A 7,134-nucleotide genomic window follows, 5' to 3' on the forward strand; every position below is an offset into this window, starting at 1 on the left:
AGTTCTTATTACCACAAAGAGCACAATTTTTCATATCTCTGTATATAAAGTATGTTCACACCAATTCATGTCTTCATACGTGTACTTTGGGGGTTTCTTGCATTACAATTCTTAATACACATATATACCATAACTTTTCATTTCTCTGTTTGTATATAAAATAGGTTGGCACCCAATTCAAGTCTTCATACATGTACTTTGGATAATGACGTCCATCACATTCCACCATCCTTGCTAATCCCCTGCCCCCTCCCTGCCTTCCCACCCCTCTGCCCTATCTAGAATTCATCTATTCCTCCCATGCTCCCCCTCCCTACCCCACTATGAGTCACCCCCCTTATATCAGACAAAACATTCAGCATTTTTTGGGAGGGGATTGGCTAACTTCACTTAGCATCATCTTCTCCAACGCCATCCATTTACCTGCAAATGCCATGATTTTGTTCTTTTTTAATGGAAAAGACGGAGATTTCTATCTAGCTTAGATCATGGGCCAGCCTCTATCTAGCTTAGATCATGGGCCAGCCGACTCCAGGCCTCTTGAGTTCCTGGCCTGCAGGTAGGTCCTGGGCCTGTCTCTGCACCAGAGGGAGGGCCCCCCGCCAGCTGCTGCAGCATCTCCTAACACTTCGGACAGGGGCCCTGGACAAAGGGTCTCCCAGCTGCCTCTTCCAGTCCCAGGTGCTGCCCGCAGTCCCTAGTGTGGCCTGGTGGGCAGCCACAGGCCTGTGTCCTCTGCCCAGCCCCCACATGGCTTGTTCCCTCTGTGAGTGACTCTTGCCTGTCCTGAGGACAAAGGTCATTGGATTCAGGGACCACTTCCTACTTAACCCATTTCCAAGTAAGGCCGCACTCTGAGGCAGTGGGTGGACATAAATTTGGAGTGCAGGGGGTGTTACTCTAAGCAGCATCCTATACCCCCTCCTCTGAACATCTCTCCTTCAAACACACTGATGGAGAAGACCACCCAGGGGACATCGAAGTGGCCTCAGCACCCCGCAGAGAGGCACAGGGGAGTAGGGCCTGGGTCCCCACAAACCCTTCCACAGTTTCCTTCAGTGCAAATGGCCAGCCCCCTCCAGCTGCAGGGCCAGCACCCAAGATCTGCATTCACAGGCTGCCCGCCTCTGCCCAGAGCCTGGTGCAGGGGCCCTGGTGCACTCCTAGGAGTTTCCCTTCCAGGTGAGACAGGCACCTGAGGTCGCCAAGGGATGGGGGTTGGGGGCAGGTGGGGGAGGGCAGATGCAGAGACCCAGTTTGCCGTGGTCTGGGACCAGGTGAACCCCTTGTTGGCGGGGGTGGGGGTTAAGCGAGGAGGACTCCTGCCGGGGTGCCTCAGCCTCAACCCTCATCAGGACCCTTGAACAGGACGTCGGGCCATCAGTGCCACCTGAGGGTCACGGGATCCTCCAGAGCATCTGGGAGCCTGGCAGCTCGGGTCGCTGCTGGCCGGGCTTCCTGGAACCCTGGGCAGGTCCTTGTGTCCTCAGCCTGGGAATGAGAGAGATGAGGAGAGACGGCGGGACTCTCCAGGCCCCGGGTACCACCTTCAGAAGCCACCGACACCAGCCGGCCCTGCCTCATGGTGACTTCTCAGAAGCACCAGATGATGGAGGAGACACTCAGCGCGGTCAGACGGGAAGGGGCTGAGGTCAGATAATGGCTCCCCAGGCACAAGTTCACGAAGCCAAGGCCAGCAGACCCAGGGGGCAGATTTCTTGGAAGAAGCGCGGTTCCGTGCGGCGGGAGAGGTCTGGACAGATGGACAGCATTTCCTAAGTGTGGAAGACACCTCGGCTCTCCCACCTGGTGCCCCCGCTTCGCCTCCCTCCCCGAGGCACAAGGACACCATGGCACCCTCCCCCTGTGACGGGCACCCCCGCACCACTCATCCCCCATTTCAGGGAACCGTGCAGCCCTTCAGCAAAGTCGCACCTGGGGAAGAAAAGAATCCACAGTCCCCACCGCGCGCGGTGCACTGTCCCCGGGGACCTCTCACCTCCTCTGACTGGAAGTGTTCTGTTTTTAACCTACACTAAATTTAGGAGCTGGCCAGGAACAGAATAACAGGAAAACTCGCCCGGAGCCAGGGAACGGCTGCCCCCCCATCCTGCTCGGCTTCCTCCTGCGTCAGCCAGAGCCCTCCGCCTGACCTGGCCCTGCAGCTCCCACCCCTCCCAGCAGCCCACACCAGCGCCCCCACCCCAGTGCCGCTCGCCCAGGGCTTGGGGCTCACGGCCACTCACGGGGAGACCCCAAGCAAAAGAGGATTTGAAATCCAAATCCAGCCCCTCAACCCTCCCACCTGCTCCTCCTCACTGCAGTCGGGACGGTTAGAATGATCTGTCTTACCATCTGGGTGCTCACAGGTTTGGGGACAGAGTGGAATCAATCTGCATGACACAGAAGGTTGGTTTTAACTCATGGGTCAAACGGGCCTTAATAACTTTTTTTTACATTTAGATTTCTATGGTGATAGACTCTCCATATTGATACGCATCCTGGAGATGTTCTCCTTTGTAAGTAGCCTATTGCTGGTTTGGGAAAACGAATCAGTAGACTCTATTTTTCTCTTGCACTTTTCAGAAGTGTTTTGTCTCATTATTCCTGTTCTAACTGAAGAATCGTACTGCATTTGGAGAGTAAGAACACTTTAAACACACGCGCGCGCGCACACACACACACACACACACACACACACACAAAGAACTGCCTGATTTAGGATCATGATTCTTAGGTTTTATTCCAGGAAAAACGTGTCTTATTTTTGATTCACTTCAGAGACAATATAAAATCATTCTACTTTCATCAATTCACAGGCGATAGCTTGTAGAATAGGACTCTGTGTTCTACAAATGGGAAAGAACCCCTGATCCCTGTCCCCCTTTGAGGTTGATGTAAGACTTACCAAATTGGAAGGGGAAACCATCCTTAGGATCTAATCCACGATCTGTGATTCTCCAGGGTTGTCACCTGGCCTGCAGCATCAGTGTCACCTGAGGATGTGTTGGAAATGCACGCTCTGGGGCTTCACCCAAGACTTCTGAGTCAGGAACTCTGAAGTCACAGGGAACAAGCCCCCAGGGCGGCGGCCACAGCCACACTCAGTCTGCTCTCACCTGTCACCTGTTTCTCTTTGGAATGGGTCCCTTTGACCAGTCAGATAACATGCCTCCTGCTGCCGCTGTTTGACATGGTAGCTGTCATTCACAAGGCTGTGTCATTCACCCAGGACTTACTAGGTGCAAGGCACTCTGCAGAGCCATTGAATCCTCCCAGTCACCTCTGGATTTGTTTGTAACCAACAAAAGCCTTACTATTAATGGCATCTCACAGGTGACATAACTGAAGCCCAGAGAGGTGAAGCAACTGTCCCACAGCCACACAGCTGATTCGGACAGAGTTGGAGCTGGAGCTCACACTCTCTGGGCCCCATGCCCACCAGTGCCAACTCTGCAGAGATGCTCTTTGGAAGAGGACTGTCACCTGAATGGCAAGGGACTTCGGGGCAATCAAGGCCAATCTCTTCATCCCTGGGGGCTGGGGGCAGAACCAGGACCATCTCCAAGGCGCATGGCAGGCTGCTTTACACTGTGAAAACTCCCACGTCCTGGGGACTAGGGAAGGACAGGCTCAGGTCAAGAACCAGAGGCCCCACCAAGGGTGAGGGGAGCTCCAGGCTGCTGCTAGTGGAGAGGCCTTCCTGGAGGCCCTGCTGCAGCAGGAAGGACCTGGGCTACGATCTGCCAGCCCCGAGGAGGGTGGCACCATGTCCCCTGCACCCCAGGAGCCAGGGGGATTCCCTCAGGCCTCGAGTCCGGCTCTCCCAGGAAAGCCCATCTCCCAGGGCTGGGCTGGGGCTCAGCGGTAGAGCCTTGCCTGGCCTGTGCGAGGCTCTGGGTAGGATTCTCAGCACCGCATGTAAATAAATGGATAAAGTACAGGTCCGTCAACATCTAAGAGGGAAAAAAAGAAGAACACCTTCCCTCTCCTGCTCCTCTCCTTTCCCTGCTGACCGTGGACGGCCGCCGGCCCACCTGCTCCAGTCTCTGCACCTCTGCTGCTTCTTTCTTGCTGAGACGCTCAAGCTCACGGGTCACCTCCAGCTCTGCACCCTCCTGTGGCCCCGCCTACTCTCCTGGGTGAGAGGTACCTCTGCATGACTGGCTGCCACCTTGGCCTCCCAAATGATGATTTGCCTCTGTGAGACCACGGCACAGCTGTCATCAGGGAGGGTCGCCTCGGGCCCCAGGATGGGGTCATGGCCAAAACTAGCCACACTGTGCACTCTCCCCACACGAGCTACAAAGCCACCAGCTGCCAGCCCTGGCCCCAGGAGCTGGCCAGCTCTCTGACATACCTACAGGACCGTCGCCCAACCCTGAATTCAGGGACACTGTGCTCATGACCTCAGGGACCCCATCCCGGGCAAGCCACCGGCCCGGGTTGGAACAATGGCATCATAACAAGGGGTCTGTGAACCCAAACGGCCGACAGACGTCGTCCAAACACAGAGTGAGCTCGGTTGACCGTTTTCCAGAGCCACGTGGGTGCAGCTAGGGTCGGCAGGACCCAAAGCCTGGGCTTCATTTATCTGTTTGGGTACTGGGGGTTGAACCTGGGGACACTCGACCACTAAGAGACATCCCCAGCCCTTTTGATATTTTTCTTTGAGACGGGGTCTCACTAAGTGACTGAGGCTGGTCTTGAACTTGAGATCCTCCTTCCTCACCTCCCGAGTCCCGGGATTGCAGGTGAAGATGGCAATGTCCTCTACAATGTCCTTTTGACTCTAGTTATTTTCTCAAACAACACACACCAAAGTCCCCCGTGGGTCTTCAAGACGTGTTGACGTTACAGAGGACCCTCGTTTCCCACAGCCCCTGGAGCCCCTGGAGCTGGGAGGTGAAGGTGCAAGGACCCAGGTCGCCATCACATAGCGGATGGGGACAGAGTAGAGCTGGAGTCACACTGTCTGGGCTCACACTGGAGCTCACACTGATGGGGCTCCGCTGCAGCAGCAGGGGCTAGAAAAGCAGGTGGCAAACAGCAAAGTCTTGTGTCCCCCAAAAGGAAGGAGCCTGGGGAAGGGCGTGGACGTAGGATCAGACCCGACTTGACTCATCCTGCCTCCCCACCTGACCCTGGAGTTTGCGGGTGCTTGCTGGGGGCTGGGGCTCTCGGGAGCCAAGCCTCTCTGAACACAGCCACACCTCAGTCTCCATCCCCCGGGGCCTGGCCTGCTCCCCACTAGAAGGGACCAGGGAGGCAGGCCCTGAAAGCACAGCCCAGGGTGTCCTGGCCCTGGGCTCAGAGCACTGGCTATGTTCTGTCCCTCCCTGTCCAGCCCAGGCCCCACGGAGAAAACAGGTGGGCTCTGGGGAGCTTCCACTGTGTTTTGGGGTGGGAGGTGAGACTTGGAAAGGAAGCCGAATCACCGAAGATGCCAGCAGATTTCTATCTGCACACTGACCGCAGGCTGAGAGGCTCAAGTCACTCTTGTTGCCGGAAACGTTTTAATGTAAAATCCCACTGTCCCCATCGCTGCCTTCCCAAAGGAAAACACGTTGCCGAGAGGCCATCCCCCAGGCCCCAAGAGGAATACGCTTTATGATATCCAGACCCAGAGCCAGCCGTCCAGGGTCCTGAGCAGCTCTGCTCAGAGGGGACCCACTCCGAATAGGCTCCTGTTTGCCTTTGTCCTCCTTAGGGAGCTGACCCTGTCCTCTGTGCAGCTAGGACCCTGCAGCCAGGGACCTCCCCTGAACTCAGGGTAGGTGGCACTGCAGCCAAGGGCCTCCTTGACTGGCCCCCGCCCTTGTCACCAGACCCTTGTCCTATTGGGCTCCCTGCTCCCCATCCTTCCCAGGACGGTTCTAGGGGCTACAGAGGATGACGTGTGCAGCCCCCGCCCACTGCACGTCCCCTGCCGACCCCCCCCACCCACCCCCTACAGCCCTCTTGCCTGGTCCTGGATGCCCAAGGCCTCTTCATCTCGCCGCTGCAGTAGCTGGGGTTTCAGACCCTTCGCGCTCTGGGCCTCACTCACTCTGCTTTGGGTCCTGTGTTCCCACCAGTCAGTCCCTCCATGTCCTGCAGTGACACTGGGGGGTGTTGAAGGGGACAGAGGCACGGTGACCCCATGCGGCGCACGGTCTGGTCTGCCGGGGAGAAGACAGCTGCACACTCGTGGCCCTTCAGAGCTACGGAGGAAATGCCTGCCGCCCGGGGAGGACGGGTGCTGGGCGAGGGGGCCCCGTGTGCAGCCCTGGGGGACAGCGACAGGTCCTCTGTTCTGATCAGAATGCCACATGTCCCCTCTCTGCTTTGGAAGCCACAGGACGGCGTGTGGGAAAGAGCGGAGCATGCACACCGGAGGCCCCAGGTGAGGGCCTGGGGTCGCCCAGGAGGCCGAACCAAGAGAGCGCTGGGCAGTGTGGGAGAGGGGGGAGCTCTGGACGGAGCTCTTCAGAGAAGCAGAGTGGGCAGAGTCCCTCCAGGAATCGGCTCATGTGACTGTGGCGGCTGAGAGGGCCACATCTGTCATGGGCACACTGAGCTGGGACAGCGGGTAGGTCAGCTCAGGGTGGAGGCCCCAGGACAGAGGTGGGAACCCTCTCCAGCTGTCGGGCACCCCTGAGTCTGGTTTGCCAGCTCCATTTCAGACACACAACCCAATTTTCTTTAGGAAAAGACGTGCAGCGTGGCCACTCGACCCAGGCTCCCGGCAATGCCCCGCAGAGCGGGTTCCTCCTCCTGAGCGGCGTCCTCTGCCACGTTCCCATTGGCGGTCACCTGGGCTGAAGGCCGTGGGGCATCTGGGCGTCTGGGATTCCCGTTCTGCCAGGGCCTGGAGTTAGGCTGTGAGACAGCCCCTCGCAGCTCACAGCTCACACACATGTGCTCACGGGCCTGTGCTCACACGTGAGCCTACACAGTCACACACACCTGTGCACACCCAACCCGCACACACCCTCACGTCTCGTGCCCATGCACACGACCCACGCCCTCCCCTGCCATCCTTCCCAGCCACCCTTCAACTCTGAAGTCTTCCCTTCAGAGTGACCGGCCCCCAGTGCACAGGGAGGAAGGGGGGTGCAGGCCAACCTCTCAGGAGACCCTGGAGGACAGTCA

The 7,134-nt window shown here is 57.7% G+C and overlaps 1 long non-coding RNA gene across 1 annotated transcript; it reads right to left on the reverse strand.

The window, feature by feature from the left end:
- Nucleotides 1-403: 403 nt before the first annotated feature.
- LOC144376499 (uncharacterized) lies at nt 404-5,903 on the reverse strand. Its single transcript, XR_013437041.1, has 4 exons — nt 3,120-5,903; nt 2,909-2,996; nt 1,936-2,393; nt 404-1,753 (listed from the first exon to the last, which is right to left on the reverse strand). It is a non-coding gene; the product is annotated as an uncharacterized LOC144376499 (long non-coding RNA).
- Nucleotides 5,904-7,134: the final 1,231 nt, after the last annotated feature.

The sequence above is a fragment of the Ictidomys tridecemlineatus genome, chromosome 3 (genome assembly GCF_052094955.1).
Source record: "Ictidomys tridecemlineatus isolate mIctTri1 chromosome 3, mIctTri1.hap1, whole genome shotgun sequence".
Classification (NCBI taxonomy): domain Eukaryota; kingdom Metazoa; phylum Chordata; class Mammalia; order Rodentia; family Sciuridae; genus Ictidomys; species Ictidomys tridecemlineatus.